Below are 25,123 nucleotides of genomic sequence, written 5' to 3'. Positions count from 1 at the left end.
CATATAACTACTGAATGCTTGAGGTAAATGTTCAAATAATCAAACCTATTCAAATACCGAATTTGTTACTTTATGCAGAGACGGACCGTTCATATGTTTAGAAGAAAAAACACTGAATGCTCGAGATTACGCCTATGTAGCTATGGAAAACCAATTAAACCGACTATCTTATGAATTTGATAGATCATATAACTAAAGAATACTATCTCACAGGTAAGTCTGTACAGTTTTTATTTTTATTTTTAACCTTTTGATAATAAACGCTAATTTGTTCGCTATAAAGTATTAAATTGGTATTGAATAAAATTAGGTTTGGCGACCGAAATTATTGATATCATTCAAAAATTTATTACAACACGGCAAAATTTAACGTTTATTCTTAAGGTATAAATATCTTTAATCAATCAACCCAAAATATTTCAAAAATTCGTCATGAGTTAAATTAGGTCATGGAACCAAAATTAATTTACCGAAAAGAGGGGCGCATATTTTTGATAATATTTGATTGATTAAAGTGGGATAAAAAGCCAAAAAGATTTTTAATTTTATTTTTACCATGTTTTTAAAATTAATATATAAATCTTAAATTAATATTGTAAACTTTGTAAAAACAATATATTTAAAATTGTAAATATTTGAAAAATATAATATAAGTTTGGTGTGATTTTATAATATGAATTTTTAAATTAAGTTTGGTGTGAATTTTTAATTTTTAAATAAGAATTTTTTATTTTATGCATTTCAAATTTTAAGTTTGGTGTGAATTTTTAATATTAATTTTGAATTTTATGTATTTTTATTTTAAGTTTGGTGTGAATTTAAAAACAAAAATTTACTTTATCTCATTAAGTTAAAAATATGATTTTTAAAATTCGTCGTAAGTTGAAGACTAGGTCATTGAACCGAAATTGCTTTACCCGAGGGAGGGACGAGAACTTTTATTATCATTATTTTTAATCTTATTGAATTAAAGTATGCCAAAAACATTAAAAAAAACCTAAAAATCTTAGCTTTTAAAACAATCGCTACAAAAAGACAAATTTTAAAATTTTGTCAAAGGACGGACTAGGACATCGATCCGAAATGACCTCGTCCTAAATAACAAGGGAAACAAAATTTTAAAATTAATTACTTAATTGTTTTAATTAGTATAAGATATATATAAAAAAAAAAAAAGCTGAAAGTACTTTAGCCGGCACCCCATGCGATCGCATGGGGTTTGAACTTGGAACCCATGCGATCGCATGGGGACCAAATGCAGACCAGAAACAAATAGCTCAGAGAGCTGAGTTCTTCACACCACAACACACAAACATACGAAAATACTCCCAAATCACCTCTAAAATTCGCCATTTTTCACCGTAATTCGTCATTTTTCTTGCTCTAATCATGCCTAGATTCTCATTCTTCAGCAAAATGGTAAAAATTACACCCCTAAACTCTATAAATTCCTAGTTTTTGTGATAATTACCAATTTTTTACCTAATGCAATTTTGTTAATTTCTAGTGTAATTAGTGTTAAATTGTTAGTATTTTATGCATGTATAACCTAGATTGATGCTATTTAACATGATTTGAAGCCAAAAACTTCAAAATTTTTAGAAATCTAGGGTTTGTGTTCTTGAGCAATTTGGGGCTTTTTGATATAAACCGGTTATGGCCGATTCTTGTCATGAATTATTGCTAAATTGAGTAGTGTAACATGTTTACATAGTTAAATGATCCAAACATTGATCCTAAACATGATTTTTAGAAATTAAAGTGGACTTTTTAAGTCCAAAATTCATGAACTTGATTAATTTGATATATTTGCCATTTGAGACTTGTTTAATTATTAGTAATGACTATTTTGACATGTTATTTGAGTTAAATGCTTATGAATTTTGTATACATTTTCATATGTGCTTATTTGAAAAGTGTAGAATTGTGAAAAATTGTGAAAATGTGTATAAGTTTAATTTTGATTTAACATGTTATAGGGATTGTTTTAAGTTGTTATTTTGCTAACACTCATGCATATTTGGATGCACAAATTTTGTGTTTAATGTGTTTTGCAGAAAGTCGATACTGGAGGTTCAGGAGCATCATCATCTAGACGACCAGCACCAGCACCAGCACCAGCACCAGAACCAGAACCAAAAATGCAACACGAACAAGAACCACAACAGGAACAACAACAACAGCCTGATCAGCACATACTTTATTATGATCCGGTATAGTTTGTTGATGAATTCATAGTATTTCCAATGAGGCCGCCAGTAGAATTCCCAATGATTCCTGAGCACACTCTGCATCCTAATCTGAGATTTGATAGGAGATGGAGAGATTACGAGACATATCAAAGGAATAAATTCAAATTGGTAACAAAAAATGTAGAGGTGCCAAGGGTAATCGATTGGGCCCCTTTGGAAACGGTCCATCTAGCTGACCGTGTTAGACAGTTTTTAGTTCAAAGGTATGGCAATTCTTCTTTTACAGATTTGGAACGTCTTTTCACCATTCGTAGACCTGTATATAAGGAATGGTGTGTTGAGTTGATGAGTACTGTATCACTTGATACAAATATAGTTAGAATATATGATAGAAGATTTCTTAGGTTTATCCTTGGCGGTAGGATGTACAGAATGTCCATGCTGGACATGGCCAGGGCCTTACAGATATATACTCCTGGTGAGTTGCTATTACCCGATTGTACAAATTTGATTCATTATGGTGAAAGGGTAGATAGTAACTTTGACGATGACGCCATTTGGAGGCGTATGTCACATTTTGATGTTTTTACACGAGCAGGAGGACACTCCTATACACATATTGACAGAGCCGAGCTTCGTATTATTCATAGATTTTTGGCTAACTCGATTACACAGAGAGGTCATAATAAAGAAAAAATTACCTTACATGATTTATTCTACCTAAAGTGTATTAGGGATACTAGAAGCTTTGTCAATATCCCTTACTGTGCTGCTTTTTATTTATCTAAAATGGTAGAGGGAATGCAGGACGGGAGTATAATAGGAGGAGGTATTTTTGTTACTCTCATTGGAGAGTATTTAGGTGTTGATAGGAACCAAGGGGGTCCATTACAGCTTTGTAGAGAACAGGTTGAGCCCTTAGGATTGAAAGTTTATGTGGGTGCTAAGGTATTGAAAAGTAGACGTAACCAGGCAGTACCCTATGAGGGATCTCATCCTCAGGTAGAGAGAGGCTCAGACGAGGAAATGGAGGAGGCGGAAGACATTAGGGATGTCTTTCGAGATGCTATTCTTGACGTCCACGTTCGTATAGATGAGGAAGCAATGACGAACGCGGCCAGACATAGTATGTATGAGCAGTGGAACTCCGAGCGAGTATACGAGGATTATAGGCGACGTCAACACGATAGCTGGTTAGTTCATCAGCACCAAATCATGAGCCAGCTATCATATCAGGTACCAAATAACTATGTACCTACTCGACCTGCTCATTTTCCGCCACACAGCCCCGATATCCGACCACCCTTTAACCGGTATGACTATAACCAAGCCTATCAAAACACCTATAACCAACAATGGAACCCACCTGACGAGATGAACTGGAACCCATATCCAGACTGATTTAGTTCCATTTGGTTATTTATATGATTTTTATGTTTTTATCTTTTTACTTATTCATGTTTAAACTTATGTTACTTGAATATACTTATGTAATCTTTATCATTTTTATTATTATTGTGTACTAATATTTCACATTTAGGATTTGAAAGTGGGATATTAAGTCCCATTTCAAATTGCCATGCATGTTTATATTTGTATGTATGTATATGGTAAATTGTACAAAATAGGGTAAAACAGCGATTTTCAAAGACTGGCATTAAGTTCAGCAAAAGCTACTAATTTTGACGACAAGATAAATGTGATGTAACAACAGACGGAATGGACAAATGATATGTACCATTTATCATTCAGCAAACAAACGCCAATATGTTTGGAAACTTTGGTAAAATTTAATCATTTCTACGCTAATCACCCTCAATAATTTAAATTGTTACTGATTTCTTGCAAATGAGGGCATTGCAAGATCTTAAGTGTGGGAAGGGGTTAAATTCTATCGGATTTTAAAATTTTTACTTTATACACTTGGTTACCATTAGAAATACTAGTAAAGTAGTAGTTGTATTAGAATCTAGTGCTCTCTGATAATAAAGAACAGCCCTAGTCTTATATACTGACTACCCAATTCTAGTAAAATTTTCAATTAAATGAACTCAAAATCATGTTTATACATATTTATGAACGATAAAACTAGGTGTTAACACCAAAATTATTGTTACCTCGGAAAGGACATAAATTGAGAAACAAACCAAAATGTTAAAATTCATTTAAAATGGAATAGAGGACAATAAAAAGGAAAATAAAAGCCAAGTGTGGAAAAAATTACCAAGTTATCTTAAACATATGTCACATATTTCTGTAACAAATAACTGAAAATACTTTTGCTTTGGACTAAACTAAACTATTTTACCCGATGAAAGAAAAGAAGAGATGGATCTACACGATGAATCAATTCCATCATTAAAAGGAAGTAAAGTCTTCCGAAAAAGAAACGCGCTTCTTGATTTAGGTCAGGAAGTTGTCGTCCAGACCAGCTGTAGGTTGATGAAAAATCTAGAAAAGTCATCTCTAAAATTAGCAGGAAATCCACGGACCTCAGCATAAAACAGGGTCGCCAAGTGGTCAGATTTATCCTAACCATGAGAAGGATTTATCTCGTACAATGGGGGGCACCGTGCAAATTAGCTTGATAAGACTAATGAATCAGATCCCCAGAAAGGATAATCTCCTTTAAAGATCAAAAATCAGCTTTTAAGACTGATATTACTCAATCCTGGAGATTGACCTTAAAGATTGAGAATTACAAACTCATGGAATTCAATGATATCTAAACTCGAGCTTGAACGAGAAAATATTTTGATCAAATTATAAACCGATTTGTTCTCTGAAAACCCATTTTTAATGCGTTCATTACCATTGAACGTAAAATCCTAAGAATTCACCTAGAATCCATTAGGTCACCTGAACCAAATCGGGTGTCAACCGTAAGAACGGTGGTTGCATAGCATGGTCGAAGACGGGACCTTGTGCCAGACCGAAAAATCATAAGGGTGAGCTTTACTATTGCTCCTACAAAGGATAGTAATTGCGTCCGACGCGTTACAGACCATAATTAAAAGCATATCAGGGGACATTGCCTTGACAGTTGCTTGTTCAACGCTTTCCTTTACAACCGTACGGTAGTTTACCGAAAGGTAATATACGGAGCAAGTATACTGGATGTGTTTCTTTCCTAATACAAGATTAGCAAGTGGGTGACACAAAACCACAGTTTTGAGCTAAAATTTTCAAATCTGAAACCCACCAAACCCACAAAAATATTTTGCAAACACCGGTAGTGACAATATCGGAGCGGTATTCAACTTCTTCTTTAAAATCTGAAAAGCAGTCTCTTGTTCATCCTTCCACTCATACTTTTTCCCCTTGTGCGTTAAAGCAGTCAGAGGTTTCGCTATACGAGAGAAATCTTGAATGAACCTTCTATAGTAACCTGCCAATCCTAGGAACTGACGAATCTGAGTAGGAGTTTTCGGAGTTTCCCACTTTTCAATCGCCTCAATCTTAGCAGGATCAACTTGTATCCCTTGTTTACTAACAATATGTCCAAGGAATTGAACTTCTCGTAACCAGAAAGCACACATAGAGCACTTAGCGTACAACTCTTCTTTTTTTAACAGATCGAGCACCAACTTCAAATGTTCTTCATGCTCTTCATCACTCTTCGAATAAATAAAGATGTCGTCGATGAACACAATAACGAACTTGTCCAGATAGGGTCTACACACACGGTTCATGAGGTCCATGAACACAGCAGGTGCATTTGTCAATCCGAACGGCATAACAAGAAACTCAAAGTGACCGTAACGGGTGCGAAAAGCAGTTTTCGAAACATCAGATTCTTTAACACGCAACTGATGATAGCCGGAACGAAGATCTATTTTTGAATAAACAGATGAACCCTGAAGCTGATCGAACAGATCATCAATTCTCGGAAGGGGGTATCAATTTTTAATAGTAAGCTTGTTCAACTCACGATAGTCAATGCACAAACGAAAAGAACCATCCTTCTTCTTAACAAACATAATAGGTGCTCCACAAGGGGACGAACTAGGATGAATGAAACCCTTGTCTAACAACTCACGGAGTTAACTCGACAATTCTTGAAGTTCGATAGGCGCAAGACGATAAGGAGCACGTGCTACAGGAGCAGCACCGGGAATAAGATCAATTTGAAATTCTACCGCGCGTTGCGGCGGAAGGTGATAATGCTAAAAACGAACATATATTTCATAGCATTATTCCTCAAGAAAGACAAGCTTTTAGTTGCAACTGTTCTATTTACAAGTGATATTCGTTTAAATAATAAAAGGTGAAGACAAAAGACAGATTCGACGAATTGAAGACGCAAACGACCAAAAAGCTCAAAAGTACAAAATACAATCAATGAGGTTCCAATTATTGATAAGAAACGTCTCAAAATTACAAGAGTACAAGATTCAAAACGCAAAGTATAAGATATTAAATTGTACGCAAGGACGTTCGAAAATCCGGAACCGGGACCAGAGTCAACTCTCAACGCTCGACGCAACGGACTAAAAATTACAAGTCAACTATGCACTTGAATATAATATAATATATAATTAATTCTTAAAATTAGTATATATATTATATTATTATAAATAAACGTCGGCAGAAGAAAACAACCAAAAGTGGCTCTCCCCAGCTTGCCATGCGATCGCATGGCCTGGAAGGCATAAATCCATGCGATCGCATGAGCCTCTTTTCCAGATCACATGCCTATAAAAATCGAGCTTTGGTGTAACACAAATCACATCTTTTTCATCTTCACTCAACGTAGTATATGTATATATAATTTATATTTTAATTTTAATTTTAATTTTAAATCCTAATAATAAGGGTGTGTTAGCGAATGTTGTAAGGGTGTAAGTCGAAATTCTGTCCGTGTAACGCTACGCTATTTTTAATCATTGTAAGTTATGTTCAACCTTTTTACATTAATGTCTCGTAGCTAAGTTATTATTATGCTTATTTAATCCGAAGTAATCATGATGTTGGGCTAAAAATATTAAAATTGGGTAATTGGGCTTTGTACCATAATTGGGGTTTGGACAAAAGAACGACACTTGTGGAAATTAGACTATGGGCTATTAATGGGCTTTATATTTGTTTAACTAAATGATAGTTTGTTAATTTTAATATAAAGATTTACAATTGGACGTACCTATAAATAACCATATACACTCGATCGGACACGATGGGCGGGGTATTTATATGTACGAATAATCGTTCATTTAACCGGACACGGGAATGGATTAATAGCCACTAGAATTATTAAAACAGGGGTGAAATTATGTACTAGGACACTTGGCATAATTGATAACAAAGTATTAAAACCTTGGGTTACACTCAGTCGACATCCTGGTGTAATTATTAAACAAAGTATTAAAATCTTGTTACAGTTTAAGTCCCCAATTAGTTGGAATATTTAAACTTCGGGTATAAGGATAATTTGATGAGGACACTCGCACTTTATATTTATGACTGATGGACTGTTATGGAAAAAAACCAGACGGACATATTAAATAATCCAGGACAAAGGACAATTAACCCATGGGCATAAAACTAAAATCAACACGTCAAACATCATGATTACGGAAGTTTAAATAAGCATAATTCTTTTATTTCATATTTAATTTCCTTTATTTTATATTTAATTGCACTTCTAATTATCGCATTTTTATTTATTGTTATTGTATTTAATTGCACTTTTAATTATCGTACTTTTTAATTATCGCAAGTTTATTTTATCGCACTTTTATTATTCGCAATTTCATTATCGTTATTTACTTTACACTTAAAATTAAGTCTTTTATTTATTTAATATTTTACATTTTGTTTTAAATGCAACTAACGTTTTTAAAATCGACAAACCGGTCATTAAACGGTAAAAACCCTCCTTTATAATAATAATATTACTTATATATATATATTTGTATTTTTATAAATTTAAACTAATATAGCGTTAAGCTTTGTGAAAAAGATTCACTGTGGAACGAACCGGACTTACTAAAAACTACACTACTGTACGATTAGGTACACTGCCTATAAGTGTTGTAGCAAGGTTTAAGTATATCCATTCAATAAATAAATAAATATCTTGTGTAAAATTGTATCTTATTTAATAGTATTTCCTTGTAAAATTTAATAGTATTTTATACCTCTTAGCTTTAACACCAGAAGGCCAGGTAAATCTTCGGGAAATACCTCGGAAAAATCTCTAACAATATGAACATCACCAACGCTCTTCGTTTCTTTATCGGAATCAACAACATGGGCTAGAATAGCATGGCAGCCCTTGGAAGATGTTTAAGAACTTTCAAACAGCTAATAAGATTTAATTGTCTGGATTTCTTATCTCCAAAAACCATCAGCGGTTCTCCAACCACATTAGTAATACGGATAGCTTTATCATAACACACAATCTCAGCACGATTCGCAGACAACCAATCCATCCCAATAACAATGTCAAAACTACCAAGTTCAATCGGTACCAAATCTATCTCAAAATTCCTACCAGTCAAATTAATGTTACATTTACGATGCACAGTCTTACCAGTAAGCACTTTACCATTAGCTATCTCAACAACATAAGTATTTTCAAAAGGAGTTAACGGTGTTTTGATTTTTAGACTTAATTTACTCGACACAAAACTCAAATCAGCCCCTGAATCAAATAGTACATAAACTGATAAATCGTTGACCGAGAACGTACCCGTAACAAGTTTAGGATCTTCCTCAGCATCCCTGGTGTTAATGTTGAATGCTCTACCACGTGCAGTCTCTGCAGTCTTCCTGTTGGGACAGCCATCACGGAAATGCCCCGACTTCCCACACTCGTAACAAACTCTCTGATTACCACCATTATTCAGCTTCCCATTACCATTACCATTCCCACCTCTATTACCAGCATTATTACCATTATTACCACCTGCAGCAGGAGTAGCAGAACCCGGCAGAAGCACCGTACAATCCTTAGCAATGTGCCCCTGTTTGGAACACCTCTTACAAGTAACGGTACAGCAGCCATCATGAGCTTTGTAACATCAAGGACACACACGCTGACTGTGGTTATTCGAACCAGAAGTATCCTGCTTTTTCTGCTGACCTTGGCTTTGATTGCGGTTATTATCCCACTTTCTCTTCCCATTTTCAGCTTTCTTAACAGTCTCTTCACATGGTTCGGTTACAGCAGCCTTGCTTCTTCTCAAGATCTTATCATTCAACTTATGAGCCATAGACATAGTAGCCTCGATAGTCTGGGGCTCACTAGACTCGACCCCATGCTCGATTTTCTCAGATAACCCATCAATGTACGCTTCAATCTTAAGATTCTCATCCGCATAAACATTAGGACACAACAAAGTCAACTCGAATAACCTTTGCTCATAGGCATCTAATTCGGTGCCCTTCATTTTCAAGTTCTTAAGTTCAACCTCTAATTTCTTAAGCTCACTGATGTTATGCGAGGTGTATATAAAATAGCTTATATTTTACAAGGAAATACTATTAAATATGATACAATTTTACACAAGATATTTATTTATTTATAGAATGGATATACTTAAACCTTGCTACAACACTTATAGGCAGTGTACCTAATCGTACAGTAGTGTAGTTTTTAGTAAGTCCGGTTCGTTCCACAGGGAATCTTTTTCACAAAGCTTAACGCTATATTAGTTTAAATTTATAAAAATACAAATATATATATAAGTAATATTATTATTATAAAGGGGGGTTTTTACCGTTTAATGACCGGTTTGTCGATTTTAAAACTTTAGTCGCAGTTAAAACAAAATGTAAAATATTAAATAAATAAAAGACTTAATTTAAAGCGTAAAGTAAATAACGATAATGAAATTGCGATAAATAAAAGTGCGATAAAATAAACTTGCGATAATTAAAAAGTACGATAATTAAAAGTGCAATTAAATACAATAACAATAAATAAAAGTGCGATAATTAGAAGTGCAATTAAATATAAAATAAAGGAAATTAAATATGAAATAAAAGAATTATGCTTATTTAAACTTCCGTAATCATGATGTTTGACGTGTTGATTTTAGTTTTATGCCCATGGGTTAATTGTCCTTTGTCCTGGATTATTTAATATGCCCGTCTGGTTTTTGTCCATAACAGTCCATCAGTCATAAATATAAAGTGCAAGTATCCTCGTCAAATTATCCTTATACCCGAAGTTAAATATTCCAACTAATTGGGGATTTCAACTGTAACAATATTTTAATACTTTGTTTAATAATTACACCAGGATGTCGACTGAGTGTAACCCAAGGTTTTAATACTTTGTTATCAATTATGCCAAGTGTCCTTGTACATAATTTCACCCCTGTTTTAATAATTCCATAGACTATTAATTCATTCCCGTGTCCGGTTAAATGAACGATTATTCGTACATATAAATACCCCGCCCATCGTGTCCGATCGAGTGTATATGGTAATTTATGGGTACGTCCAATTGTAAATATTTATATTAACATTAACAAACTATCATTTAGTTAAACAAATATAAAGCCCATTAATAGCCCATAGTCTAATTTCCACAAGTGTCGTTCTTTTGTCCAAACCCCAATTATGGTACAAAGCCTAATTACCCAATTTTAGTAATTAGTCCAACATCATGATTACTTCGTTTTAAATAAGCATAATAATAACTTAGCTACGAGACATTAAATTAAAAAGGTTGAACATAACTTACAATGACTAAAAATAGCGTAGCGTTACACGGACAGAATTTCGACTTACACCCTTACAACATTCGCTAACATACCCTTATTATTAGAATTATAATTAAAATTAAAATTAAAATTAAAATTAAAATATATATATATATATATATATATATATATATATATATATATATATATATATATATATATTATGTTTACATATAGAGAAAGAGAGATTTTAGGATATTTTTTTACGTCGAACTGCGTTGGCTTTTATAGGGAATTGAGTCCAGGGGAACTCCGCGACTCGCGGGATTTTCCTTCTTCAAACTCCGCAAGTCACGGAGTTTGAAATTACAGCTCACTCAGCTTTGGCTCTTTGTTTGCCGACGAATTATAAATATATTATAATATATATATTAATTTTAAGAATTAATTATATATTATATTATATTTATATACATAGTTAACTTGTAATTTTTAGTCCGTTGCGTCGAGCGTTGAGAGTTGACTCTGGTCCCGGTTCAGGATTTTCGAGCGTCCTTGCGAATAATTTAATATCTTGTACTTTGTGTTTTGAATCTTGTACTCTTGTAATTTCGAGACGTTTCTTATCAATAATTGGAACCTCTTTGATTGTCTTTTGTACTTTTGAGCTTTTTGGTCGTTTGCGTCTTCAATTCGTCGAATCTGCCTTTTGTCTTCACCTTTTATTATTTAAACGAATATCACTTGTAAATAGAACAATTGCAACTAAAAGCTTGTCTTTCTTGAGGAATAATGCTATGAAATATATGTTCATTTTTAGCATTATCAAATATTCCCACACTTGAGTGTTGCTTGTCCTCAAGCAATATATTCTTGAAATACTAGAATCACTTCTTTATTCTTCACACTTTGTACATCAGTGATTTCTATACGGCGGTATAAACAATGGTAGTAACGATATGGTTTACAGTCCCACATGACTATAAAATTTATATCCTTTAAGGAAATTGGATCTTTATGAAAACATTTGATCTTTTGAAAATTTTAATCTAGCTTTTACCCTAGATTAGTTTTCCGGAATAACCCTTCACTGGTGTTTGCAAAATATTTTTGTGGGTTTGTGTTGGTTTCAGATTTGAAAATTTTAGCTCAACACTTGTGGTTTTGTGTTACCCACTTGCTAACCTTGTATTAGGAAAGCAACATGTCCAGTTCACTTGTCCCGTATATTACCTTTCGATAAACTACCTTCCGGTTGTAAAGGAAAGCGTTGAACAAGCAACTGTTAAGGCAATGTCCCCTGACATGCTTTTAATTATGGTCTATAACGTGTCGGACGCAATTACTATCCTTGGTAGGAGCAATAGTAAAGCTCATCCTTATAATTTTTTCGGTCTGGCACAAGGTCTTGTCTTTGACCATGCTATGCATCCACCGTTCTTACGGTTGACACCCGATTTGGTTCAGATGACCTAATAAATTCCAGGTGAATTCTTAGGATTTTACGTTCAATGGTAATGAACGTATTGAAAATAGGGTTTTCAGAAAACAAATCGGTTTGTAATTTTTGATCAAAATATTTTCTCGTTCAAGCTCGAGTTTAGATATCATTGAATTCCATGAGTTTGAATTCTCAATCTTTAAGGTCAATCTCTAGGATTGAGTAATATCAGTCTTAAAAGCTGATTTTTGATCTTTAAGGAGATTATCCTTTCTGGGGATCTGATTCATTAGTCTTATCCAGCTAATTTGCACGGTGCCCCCCATTGTATGAGATAAATCCTTCTCATGGTTAGGATAAATCTGACCACTTGGTGACCCTGTTTTATGCTGAGGTCCGTGGATTTCCTGCTGATTTTAGAGATGACTTTTCTAGATTTTTCATCAACCTACAGCTGGTCTGGACGACAACTTCATGACCTAAATCAAGAAGCGCGTTTCTTTTTCGGAAGACTTTACTTCCTTTTAATGATGGAATTGATTCATCGTGTAAATCCATCTCTTCTTTTCTTTCATCGGGTAAAACAGTTTAGTTTAGTCCAAAGCAAAATTATTTTCAGTTATTTGTTACAGAAATATGTGACATATGTTTAAAATATCTTGGTAAATTTTCCCACACTTGGCTTTTATTTTCCTTTTTATTGTCCTCTATTCCATTTTAAATGAATTTTAACATTTTGGTTTGTTTCTCAATTTATGTCCTTTTCCGAGGTAACAATAATTTCGGTGTTAAAACCTAGTTTTATCATTCATAAATATGTATAAACATGATTTTGAGTTCATTTAATTGAAAATTTTAAAAAATTTTACTAGAATTGGGTAGTCAGTATATAAGACTAGGGCTGTTCTTTATTATCAGAGAGCACTAGATTCTAATACAACTACTGCTTTACTAGTAATTTTAATGGTAACCAAGTGTTTAAGATAAAAATCCGAAAGAATTTAACCCATTCCCACACTTAAGATCTTGCAATGCCCTCATTTGCAAGAAATCAGTAACAATTTAAATTATTGAGGGTGATTAGCGTAGAAAAATGATTAAATTTTACCAAAGTTTCCAAACATATTGGCGTTTGTTTTCTGAATGATAAATGGTGCATATCATTTGTTCATTCCGTCTTGTTGTTATTTCACATATATTTTGCATCTTGTCATCAAAATTAGTTGCTTTTGCTGAACTTAATGCCAGTCTTTGAAAATGCGTTGTTTTTCCCTGTTGTGTACATAAGATAAACTGCAAACATATATACATATTTTTGAAGTTTGGTATATTACCCCACATTCAAAAATTATTAAAATCTAATAATAAAAGTTAGAAAATTATAAAAACTATTACAATATTAACATAAGTATTAAATGTATCAACATTACAAATAATAAAATAAATAAAACTAAGTAGACTAGGGATGATACTGATACCAGTAGGGGTTTCATGCATAACCATATGTGTTATAGAATGCTTCGGCTGGGTTATACGTAGGATACGGTGGTTGGATCTCTATAGACCAGGGAGGAAATACGGGCGATGGAGTAGGAATATAGTTTCTACCTATTTGTTGGCAATAAGCTATGATTTGGTTTTGATTAACTTGCCAATCTTCAAATGCTCGATGTCTAGCATTTTCGTACTCTTGTGAAGCTATAAACCTTTGCATTTCTGTCATTTCATTCCCCCCCCACATTACCTTGCTGTTGGTTTCTCTCAACCTGTGGATGTCTACCATGGTATTGTACTGCGGCGTTATTTCGCCTCTTCAAAACCTTCGCACCATGATATACATTTAAACCTATTGTAACGCGGGGTTCTGGTTCTTCGATTAATAATCCCCCCCGACTTATATCCACATTGAGATACTCAGCAATTAGTGTAATAAATATACCACCTCCTATTATGCTATGCGGTCTCATCCCCCTAACCATAGCTGATAAATAATAACCCACACAATAAGGTATACTTACAGCGCTTTGTGGGTCTCGAATACACATGTGGTAAAACAAATCCTGTTCATTTACCTTTTCCTTATTCTTACCTCGTTGTGTAATCGAATTAGCTAAAAACCTATGAATTACTCTTAACTCTGCTCTATCTATATCCAAATAAGAGTAATTTCCCCCTTTAAATCGGTGATGGCTAGTCATTTGACTCCATACACCATGTGTATCAAAATTTTCATCAATTTTCCTACCGTTCAATATCAACCTTCTATAATCGACAGATGCTAGCTCCTCAGGCGTATATATACGTAAGGCCTGACCCATGTCTAGTAAAGACATGTGGCGCATCGAACCTCCTAACAAAAATCTAATGAAAGATCGATCGGTTAAACTAACTACCCGATCATTTATTTCTATACTACACAATATTCTTCACACCATACTTTATATACAGGTCTACGCATGTTGAATAAACGTACCCAATCGTTAAAAGTAGAATTACCATACCTCTGTGTAAGTAATTCTCTAATTGGGCCGGCCAATTCTACAGCTTCTAATGGTCCCCATTCTATTACCCAAGGTACTTCAACAGCTTTAGAATGAAGAGTATGCAAGCCTCTTTGGTATTTTGGATAATCTATCCAACGTCTGTCAAATCTCAAGTTCGGGTGCAAATCTTCCAAGTGCATATCTGAAAATGTCATAACTGGATGAGGTATATCTTGTTTATAATAGCTATCAACATCCTGTTGTTCCGCATTCTCAGGAGGAGCATTGCGAGCTTGGGATGAAGATTCACCCCTTTCAGTCTGCAAAACACATCAAACACAATTTTTGTGCATCCAAATATGCATTAGTGTCAGCAAAATCATCAATCAAAATAATTACAATGACATGTTCAATTTATATCAAACTTAAGCTCATTTTCATATTTTTATCAAATCTACACTTTTTCAAATAAGCATATACGAAAATGTTCGTCAAGTTCATAAGCATTCAACTCAAATAACATGTCAAAATAATCATTACTAGCAATTAAACAAGTTTCAAATGGCATTATCTCTTAAAAATCAAGTTCATGAATTTTAGACTTGAAAAAGTCCACTTTAATTCTCAAAATCATGTTTAGGCTCAAAGTTTGGATCATTTAACTACCTAAACATGTTATACTACTTAATTTAGCAACAATTCATGACAAAAATCGGCCATAACCTGTTTATATCAAAAAGCCCCAAATTGCTCAAGAACACAAACCCTAGATTACTCAAAATTTGAAATTTAAGGCTTCTAATCATGTTAAATAGCATCAATCTAGGTTATACAAGCATAATACATAAGCAATTTAAGCATAATTACACTAAAAAGTATCAAAATCGAATTGGGGAAAAAATTGCTCAAGAACACCAATTTTCGGATTAAATGGTGTTTAGGTGTAGAAATTTACCGTTTTTCTTGAGTAATTCCTTGATAGCATCCTTCTCAACATGATTTTAGTAAAAGATTTGATGAAAAACGGTCAAAAATTGCGAATTTGGTGTGTGTTTTTCGGTATTTTCGGGTGTATTTTCGCAGTTTGAAGTGTGGTTGTGGGTGGACTGATCTGTTTCTTTGCGTTTTATTTTTTTTCTGGGTTTTTGGTCCTCCGCGAGTCGCGGCATTTGGACCTTACAAACTCCGCAACTCGCGGCGTTTGGTTTTTTTTATATATATATATAAAACCTTATACTTTATAATACTTATAATTAATTAAATTTTAAAAATTTGTTTTTCCTTTAGGAGCTAGGGTGTTTCGGATCGATGTCCTAGTCCGTCCTTCGACAAAATTTTAAAATTTGTCAATTCAAAGCGTTGTTTTAAAAGTAAAGATTTTTGGGTTTTTTTTAATGTTTTTGGCATACTTTAGTTTAATAAGATTAAAAATAATGATAATAAAAGTTCTCATCCCTCCCTCGGGTAAAGCAATTTCGGTTCAAAGACCTAGTCTTCAACTTACGACGAATTTTAAAAATCATATTTTTAACTTAACGAAATAAAGTAAATTTTTGTTTTTAAATTCACACTAAACTTAAATTTAAAATGCATAAAATTAAAAATTCACACCAAACTTAATTAAAAATTCATATTATAAATTTACACCAAACTTATATTTAATTTTGTTGTTATACATACAAACTTATATTAAAAATATTAAAATTTTTCAAATATTGACAAACTTAAACATATTGATCTTACAAAGTTCACAATATTAATTTAAGATTTATATATTAATTTTAAAAACATGGTAAAAATAAAATTAAAAATCTTTTTGGCTTTTATCCCACTTTAATCAATCAAATATTATCAAAAATATGCGCCCCACTTTTCGGTAAAGTAATTTCGGTTCCATGACCTCATTTAACTCATGACCAATTTTTGAAATATTTTGGGTTGATTGATTAAAGATATTTATACCTTAAGAATAAACGTTAAATTTCGCAGTGATGTAATAAATTTTTGTATGATATCAATAATTTCGGTCGCCAAACCTAATTTTATTCAATACCAATTTAATACTTTATAGCGAACAAATTAGCGTTTATTATCAAAAGGTTAAAAATAAAAATAAAAATAAAAACTGTACAGACTTACTTGTGAGATAGTATTCTTAGTGATATGATCTATCCCATTCATAAGATAGTCGGTTTAATTGGTTTTCCATAGCTACATAGGCGTAACCTCGAGCATTCAGTGTTTTTTCTTCTAAACATATGAACAGTCCGTCTCTGCATAAAGTAACAAATTCGGTGTTTGAATAGGTTTGATTATTTGAACATTTACCTCCATGTGACCATTTTCCGCATTTGTGACATCTTTCAAGGTGTCGTGCTCTTCTTTTCGCTGCGGATTTTGATTTTCCTTTACCAAATTGTAACTTATTATCTTCGCATCTGGATTCTTTTCTTACTCCGTCCAATCTTTCTCTGATTACTGATACTATTTCACTTGAAAGTGTGTCATTATTACGTTTAGTGATCAAAGCGTGTAGCATTAGACCATGGTTTAGTTCACAGGCAGTCTTCATTTCCTAAAAAAAAATAAAAATTCAGAATGGGGGGAGAAGACTAGTTCTTTAGGGTCTGCTAGGGAAAGACCATTCGGGTTCCATTTTCGAGAACTACACGAAAACAGAAATTCTAATTCTAATAGAAATACATATTATCCTTTAAAGACTTGATTCTCCCCACACTTAGTTAGCTGTGGTGTCGAAATTGTGATTAACTTCGTTGTCAACTTTCATCGGACTATCTATGTAATGTTTAACTCTGTGACCATTAACCTTAAATTCAATCCCATTTGAATTTATTAATTCTATCGTTCCGTATGGGAAAACTCTTTTTACTATGAATGGTCCAGACCATCTTGATTTCAATTTTCCAGGAAATAGCTTGAATCGTGAATTGAAAAGAAGAACTCTATCTCCTTCTTTAAATTCTTTTGAACTTCTGATTCTTTTATCATGCCATTTCTTCGTTCTTTCTTTATAGATTAATGAATTTTCGTATGCTTCATGTCTTAATTCTTCTAATTCGTTTAGTTGACTTAACCGTAGACGTCCAGCTTAATGTAAATCAAGATTACATGTCTTCAAAGCCCAAAATACTTTGTGTTCAATTTCTACTGGAAGATGACATGCTTTTCCATAAACGAGTCTAAAAGGTGTGGTTCCAATTGGAGTTTTGTAGGCTGTTCTAAAAGCCCAGAGTGCATCCTCCAATTTAATGGACCATTCCTTCGGATTTGATCCTACGGTTTTTTCTAGAATACGTTTTAAAGCTCGGTTGGTATTTTCAACTTGTCCACTTGTTTGTGGATGATATGCGGTGGAGATTTTATAAGTTACTCCATATCTTTTGAGAACTTTCTCAAGTTGATTATTACAGAAATGAGTACCCCGATCACTTATTAAAGCTTTCGGTGTTCCAAACCTTGCAAAAAGACGTTTTAAAAAGTTGACTACAACTCGTGCATCGTTAGTTGGGAGAGCTTGTGCTTCCGCCCATTTAGATACATAATCAATGGCTACGAGAATGTAGAGATTATTATGAGATTTTGGAAATGGACCCATAAAGTCAATACCCCAAATGTCAAATACTTCGCATACTTGAATGACATTTTGTGGCATTTCATCACGTTGACTTATTTTTCCGGCCCTTTGACAAGCATCACAGGATTTGCAAAGAAGGTGTGCGTCTTTGTAAATTGTAGGCCATTAGAATCCAGCATCATAAACTTTTCTTGCTGTTAGTTGAGGCCCATAGTGCCCTCCTGTTGGTCCTGTGTGACAATGGTTTAAATTTTACTAGCTTCATCTCCGAATACACATCGGCGTATTATTCCATCTGGACAACTTTTAAACAAATGTGGATCTTCCCAGAAATAGTGTTTTATATCACTGAAGAATTTCTTTCGTTTTTGGTACGATAATCCTTTTTCAAGGAATCCACATACTAAGTAGTTTGCATAGTCTGCAAACCATGGAATTTCATTATAATCTATCTTCAATAGATATTCATCAGGAAAGTTGTCTTGTATGGCCGATTCATTTAGAACTTCTAATTCGGGATTTTCAAGACGAGAAAGATGATCAGCAGCGAGATTTTTTGCTCCTTTTTTATCTCGGATTTCAATATCGAACTCTTGTAAGAGTAAGATCCAACGGATTAATCTTGGTTTGGCATCTTGTTTCAAAAATAGGTATCTAAGAGCAGAATGGTCGGTATAGACCACCGTTTTTGCTAGAACGAGATATGAACGAAATTTGTCAAAAGCAAAGACAATAGCAAGGAGTTCTTTTTCAGTAGTTGTATAGTTCGTTTTTGCTCCTTGTAACGTCTTACTAGCATAATATATAGGTTGAAATCGTTTTTCAATCCTTTGTCCTAAAACGGCTCCCATTGCAAAATCACTTGCATCGCACATTAGTTCAAACTGTAGATTCCAATTTGGTGTTATCATGATCGGCGCGTTAGTGAGTTTCTCTTTAAGAATATTAAAAGATTTGATGCATTCATCTGAAAAGATGAATGGAGCATCTTTTTCTAGGAGTTTATTCATAGGAGTGGCAATTTTAGAAAAATCTTTTATGAAACGTCGGTAAAAACCGGCATGCCCTAGAAAACTCCTAACTCCTCTAATATTGGTGGGATGTGGAAGTTTAGCAATTACATCTACTTTAGCTCTATCCACTTCAATTCCTTCTTTTGAAATTTTATGTCCAAGAACGATGCCTTCTTTAACCATGAAATGGCATTTCTCCCAATTAAGAACTAGATTTGATTGTTCGCATCTAATCAGCATTCGTTCAAGATTAGCTAGACATGTTTCAAAAGTATCACCGAAGACTGAAAATTCATCCATGAAAACTTCCATGCATTCTTCTATCATGTCGTGAAAAATCGCCATCATGCACCTTTGAAAGGTTGCAGGGGCGTTGCAAAGTCTAAATGGCATGCGTTTGTAAGCAAAAGTACCATAAGGGCACGTGAACGTGGTTTTCTCTTGATCTTCAAGTGCTATTGGAATTTGAAAATATCCGGAAAATCCATCAAGAAAACAATAATAACTATTTTCGGCTAATCTTTCCAACATTTGATCAATAAAAGGTAAGGGAAAGTGATCTTTTCTGGTGGCGTCATTTAATTTTCTATAATCAATACATACACGCCATCCTGTTACAGTCCTAGTAGGAATAAGCTCATTTTTTTCATTTGTAATGACAGTCATGCCACCCTTCTTAGGGACGCATTGAACTGGGCTTACCCATGGACTATCAGAAATTAGATAAATTAAACCTGCATCTAGCAGTTTAATTATTTCTTTTTTAACTACATCTTGCATATTAGGATTTAGTCTTCGTTGGCGTTGCACATATGTTTTATGACCTTCTTCCATAAGGATTTTATATGTGCAATACGAAGGACTTATTCCTTTAATATCATGAATCTTCCATGCAATGGCTGGTTTATGAGCTTTCAACACAGAAATGAGTTGTGATTTCTCATTTTCAGTAAGAGAAGACGATATTATTACAAGTAATTCAGATTCACCATGTAAATAAGCGTATTCCAAATGGTTTGGAAGTGGCTTTAACTCTAATTTCGGAGGTTCTTCTATCGATGATTTATATCGATATCTGTCTTCTTCTTTTAGCATTTGAATTTTTTCTGTTGTTGGTTCATATCCATTTGCTATTAGTGTAGCTAACATTTCAGCTTCATCAATTTTTTCAGTTCCTTCTCCTAAAGAACATTCTCCCGTTCCTTGTAATTCTGGAAATTCTTCCAACAATTCTGCATGTGAATCTATAGTTTGAATATAATAACATGTATCATCTGCAGATTGCGGTTGTTGCATTGCTCTATCAACTGAAAAGGTAACACTCTCGTCCTCTATACTTAGGGTCAGTTTCTTACCAAACACGTCTATCATTGCTTTAGCCGTGTTTAAGAATGGTCTTCCTAATATGAGAGGAACTTGAGAATCTTCTTCCATGTCCAGAACAACAAAATCTACTGGAAATACTAAAGTACCAACTTTAACTAGCATGTTCTCCATTATCCCTCTAGGATATTTTATTGATCTATCGGCTAGTTGTATACTTATTCTGGTTGGTTTCAATTCTCCAAGGTCTAGTTTAGCGTATAATGAATACGGCATTAGATTTATACTAGCACCTAAGTCTGCCAATGATTCTATTGAACTAAGACTACCCAGAAAACATGGAATTGTGAAACTTCCTGGATCAGATAGTTTTTCTGGTATCTTATTCAACAGCACTGCTGAACAATTAGCATTCATAGTAACAGCCGAGAGTTCTTCTATTTTCTTTCTATTTGAGATTAGATCTTTCAGAAATTTAGCATATCTAGGCATTCCTGAAATCACATCAATGAAAGGAAGATTTACATTTATTTGTTTAAACATATCCAAGAATTTGGATTGCTCAGCTTCAAGTTTTTCTTTTTTCATTTTACTCGGGTTGGTAAGGTTTAACATAAGGTTTATCCTTAACTGTGTTATCTTCATTAACCTTTTCAACTACCGGTTCTTTTTCCTTATCTTGTTCAGGTTGTGGTTCTTGTGGAGTAGGAATAGCTTCATCAGAAGTTACAGGTATTTCAGGAGGTTTAAGTGTTGTACCACTTCTTGTGGTAATAGCTTTAGCTGTTTCATTCTGGGGGTTAGCATTTGTATCACTAGGTAGACTTCCCGGTTTTCATTCACCTATTAACCTTGCTAGGTTACTTACTTCTTGTTCCAAATTTTGTATAGAAGCTTGTTGATTTCTAAATGCTTGAGCATTTTGTTCATTAGTTTGTTTTTGAGATGTGAAAAACTGCCTTTTGTTCATTAGTTTCAACTAGCTTCGTCATCATATCTTCTAAATTTGGGTTTTTATCATCGGTTTGTGGTGGTTTGTTTTGAAAATTAGGTCTTTGCTGATTGTAAGTATTATTGGATACTTGTTGATTGCTAGGACCTTGTTGGTTGTTGTATGGAATATTTCGGTTATAGTTCTGGTTTTGATTGTAAATCGGTCTTGGCGGTTGATAATTATTCTGATAATTATTTCCAGGCCTTTGGTTTATGTATGAAATATTCTCTCTTTGTTCCATTGTTAATTCAATACTGAGACAATCTTTTGTCAAATGTGGTCCTCCACACTGCTCACAATTAATTCGTATTGAGTGGATATCTTTAGTCATCTTTTCCATTCGTCTCTCGACAGCATCTATCTTTGCAGAAATGGAATCTAAGTCATGGCTAGAATCGGCTCTAGCTGCTTTAGATGATCTAACGATATCTTTTTCTTGGTACCACTCATGTGAGTGAGAAGCAGTGTTATCAATAATTTTGTAAGCATCAGTTTCGGTTTTCTTCATAATAGAACCACCAGCTGCTATATCGATGTCTTTCCTTGTAGTGATGTCACATCCTTGGTAGAATATTTGTACTATTTGACAGGTGTCTAAACCATGTTGCGGACATCCTCTTAATAACTTTCCAAATCTAGTCCATGCCTCATATAGAGTTTCATTTGGCTTCTGTGTGAACGTAACAATTTCTCCTTGAAGTCTTACGGCTTTAGATGCCGGAAAGAATTGTTTAAGAAATTTTTCAACTAAAACGTCCCATGTATCAATCGCCCCTTCAGGTAACGATTCCAACCAATCTTTGGCTTCTCCCTTTAAAGTCCAGGGAAATAACATGAGATATATCTGTTCATCTTTCACTTCTCTTATTTTAAATAGTGTGCAGATCCTATTAAAGGTACGAAGATGTTCATTTGGATCTTCCTTCGGCGCACCACTAAATTGGCATTGATTAGTCACCATATGTAGAATTTGTCCTTTGATTTCATAATCTGGCGCATTAATGTCTGGATGAGTAATTGCGTGACCTTGGCCAGTGCGTTTAGCTCTCATTCGGTCTTCCATACTTAAAGGTTCCATTACTTCCATAATTGAATTTGTTGAATCGGAATCACTAGAGGATTCTGATTTAATGGTTCGTTCCTCAACAATCTCTATTTGAATGATTGGTGGTTCCGGAGGAAAATTTAATGGTTCAGGATCTATGAATTGTCCCTGAATATTCTCCGGATTCTCAATTGTGAGATCGGATTCAAAAAATGGATTATCGGAAATTTGAATTGGAGTACTTGGTTGACTGGATGACGATTCTAAAGAAAAATCAACGGCGATAATATTTGCTAAATGTCTTGATCTAGTTACAGGTGGTGAACGTACAAAAGGTGATGAACGTCTTGCTCGGTGCATTCACTGAATATCCTATTAGTTTTTAAAAGGAAAGAAAAATTATATAAGTTATCCAATTAATAGACTTTTCTGATTTTGCCCACGTTTCGAATAGCCAAAAGATGCAGCAGAGGGGCAAGATTCGTTTGGTCTCAATATAATTGAGGACTGTTTGGCTCTAATAACCCGGTCCACGTACAAATCCAACTAGTACTACGAACCAGAAAATTTTGATGTCTATCAATTTAACCACTTAAAATAAATTTTCGTAATTTTAAGAAGTATAGATAAGAAGTAGAAAAAATTCTAAGTCCTAAAAACTAGAATGACAAGAAATAAGAAAGAAAAAGTGCGCGTCGAAAAAGGTCGAAAAATAAAAAGCGTCGAAAAATACGAAAGAAAAAAAATGACTTTAAAACTTAAAAACACTCGACTAACCCAACCTTATTACTACCACTAACTTAAAATTATAATCGCAAATTGAGATTACTAATTGGAATGATAATTGATACATAGGTAAAAGGTGTCTAAAAATATTAAAGCTTACAAGTAAAACTATATCCCAAATGGCAATAACTTAAAAAAAAAAAGCACTAAAATTTAAAAAGGCGTCGCAAAATTCTAAAGCACCTAGATCTTAGTCTAAAGAAAAAGCACTTAAGGGATTTTACGACAAAGCCTAAAAATCTATAAATAAAAATTACTATGGAAAAATTAAGTTTAAAACTAAAAACTAGCGAAAAACACAAAAGTTACGCTAAAAACAAATAAAAAGGGACAAAATATAAAAATATACTAAAGGTTGTAAAAAAAAGTACAATTTTTTATAAAAATATTATTTTTATATTATTTATTTTATAAAACTATTAATTTTTATATATTAATAAAACTAAATAAACTTAATATTACAAATTAAATAAATAAAACTAAATTAATTAAAATTAATTAACTAATCAAACCCTAATTAGGTTTTAAAATTAATAATAATAATAATTATCCCGTAATTAATGCTGTTAGGGTTCCTGTGTGGCCCGTGTCAGACGGCTCCGCGAGTCGCGGTTGGTCCGGTTCAATAACTCCGCGAGTCGCGGAGGGTTCAGGCTCAGACGAGATGCAGGTCAAAATTCAACAGGTCAGTTTTATTTATATTTTATTTATTTATTTTTCTGTTTTAAATAAAATATATTTATATAAATTTAATAAAACTTATATTTTAAAACCTAAAATAAAAATAGAAATATTTTATAATTTTATAAATAAAACTCTTAAAACTAGATTTATAAATGTTTTTTTTTCGGTTTTTGATTTTATGTTTTAAATAAAAACAAAATATTTAAATAAAACTTATATTTTTATAAAATAAAAATAAAGAAACTTTATAAAACTTAAATATTTCACAAACTCTTAAAAATATTTATATATTTGTTTTCTTTTTATATTTTCGAATATTTAAAACGTATTTTTAAAAAATCTTATTTTAATAAAAGTAAACTAAAAATAAAAATCTTTTTTTTTTAATATTTATCGTTGCGCTTTCGGCGTTTAAGTTCCCCGACAGCGGCGCCAAAAATGCTTGATGTTATGCGAGGTGTATATAAAATAGCTTATATTTTACAAGGAAATACTATTAAATATGATATAATTTTACACAAGATATTTATTTATTTATAGAATGGATATACTTAAACCTTGCTACAACACTTATAGGCAGTGTACCTAATCGTACAGTAGTGTAGTTTTTAGTAAGTCCGGTTCGTTCCACAGGGAATCTTTTTCATAAAGCTTAACGCTATATTAGTTTAAATTTATAAAAATACAAATATATATATATATGTAATATTATTATTATAAAGGGGGGTTTTTACCGTTTAATGACCGGTTTGTCGATTTTAAAACTTTAGTCGCAGTTAAAACAAAATGTAAAATATTAAATAAATAAAAGACTTAATTTAAAGCGTAAAGTAAATAACGATAATGAAATTACGATAAATAAAAGTGCGATAAAATAAACTTGCGATAATTAAAAAGTACGATAATTAAAAGTGCA

Source organism: Rutidosis leptorrhynchoides, chromosome 7 (assembly GCF_046630445.1).
Source record: "Rutidosis leptorrhynchoides isolate AG116_Rl617_1_P2 chromosome 7, CSIRO_AGI_Rlap_v1, whole genome shotgun sequence".
Taxonomy (NCBI): Eukaryota; Viridiplantae; Streptophyta; class Magnoliopsida; order Asterales; family Asteraceae; genus Rutidosis; species Rutidosis leptorrhynchoides.
The sequence above is the reverse complement of the archived record's forward strand: the minus strand, read 5'-3'. Positions refer to the sequence as shown.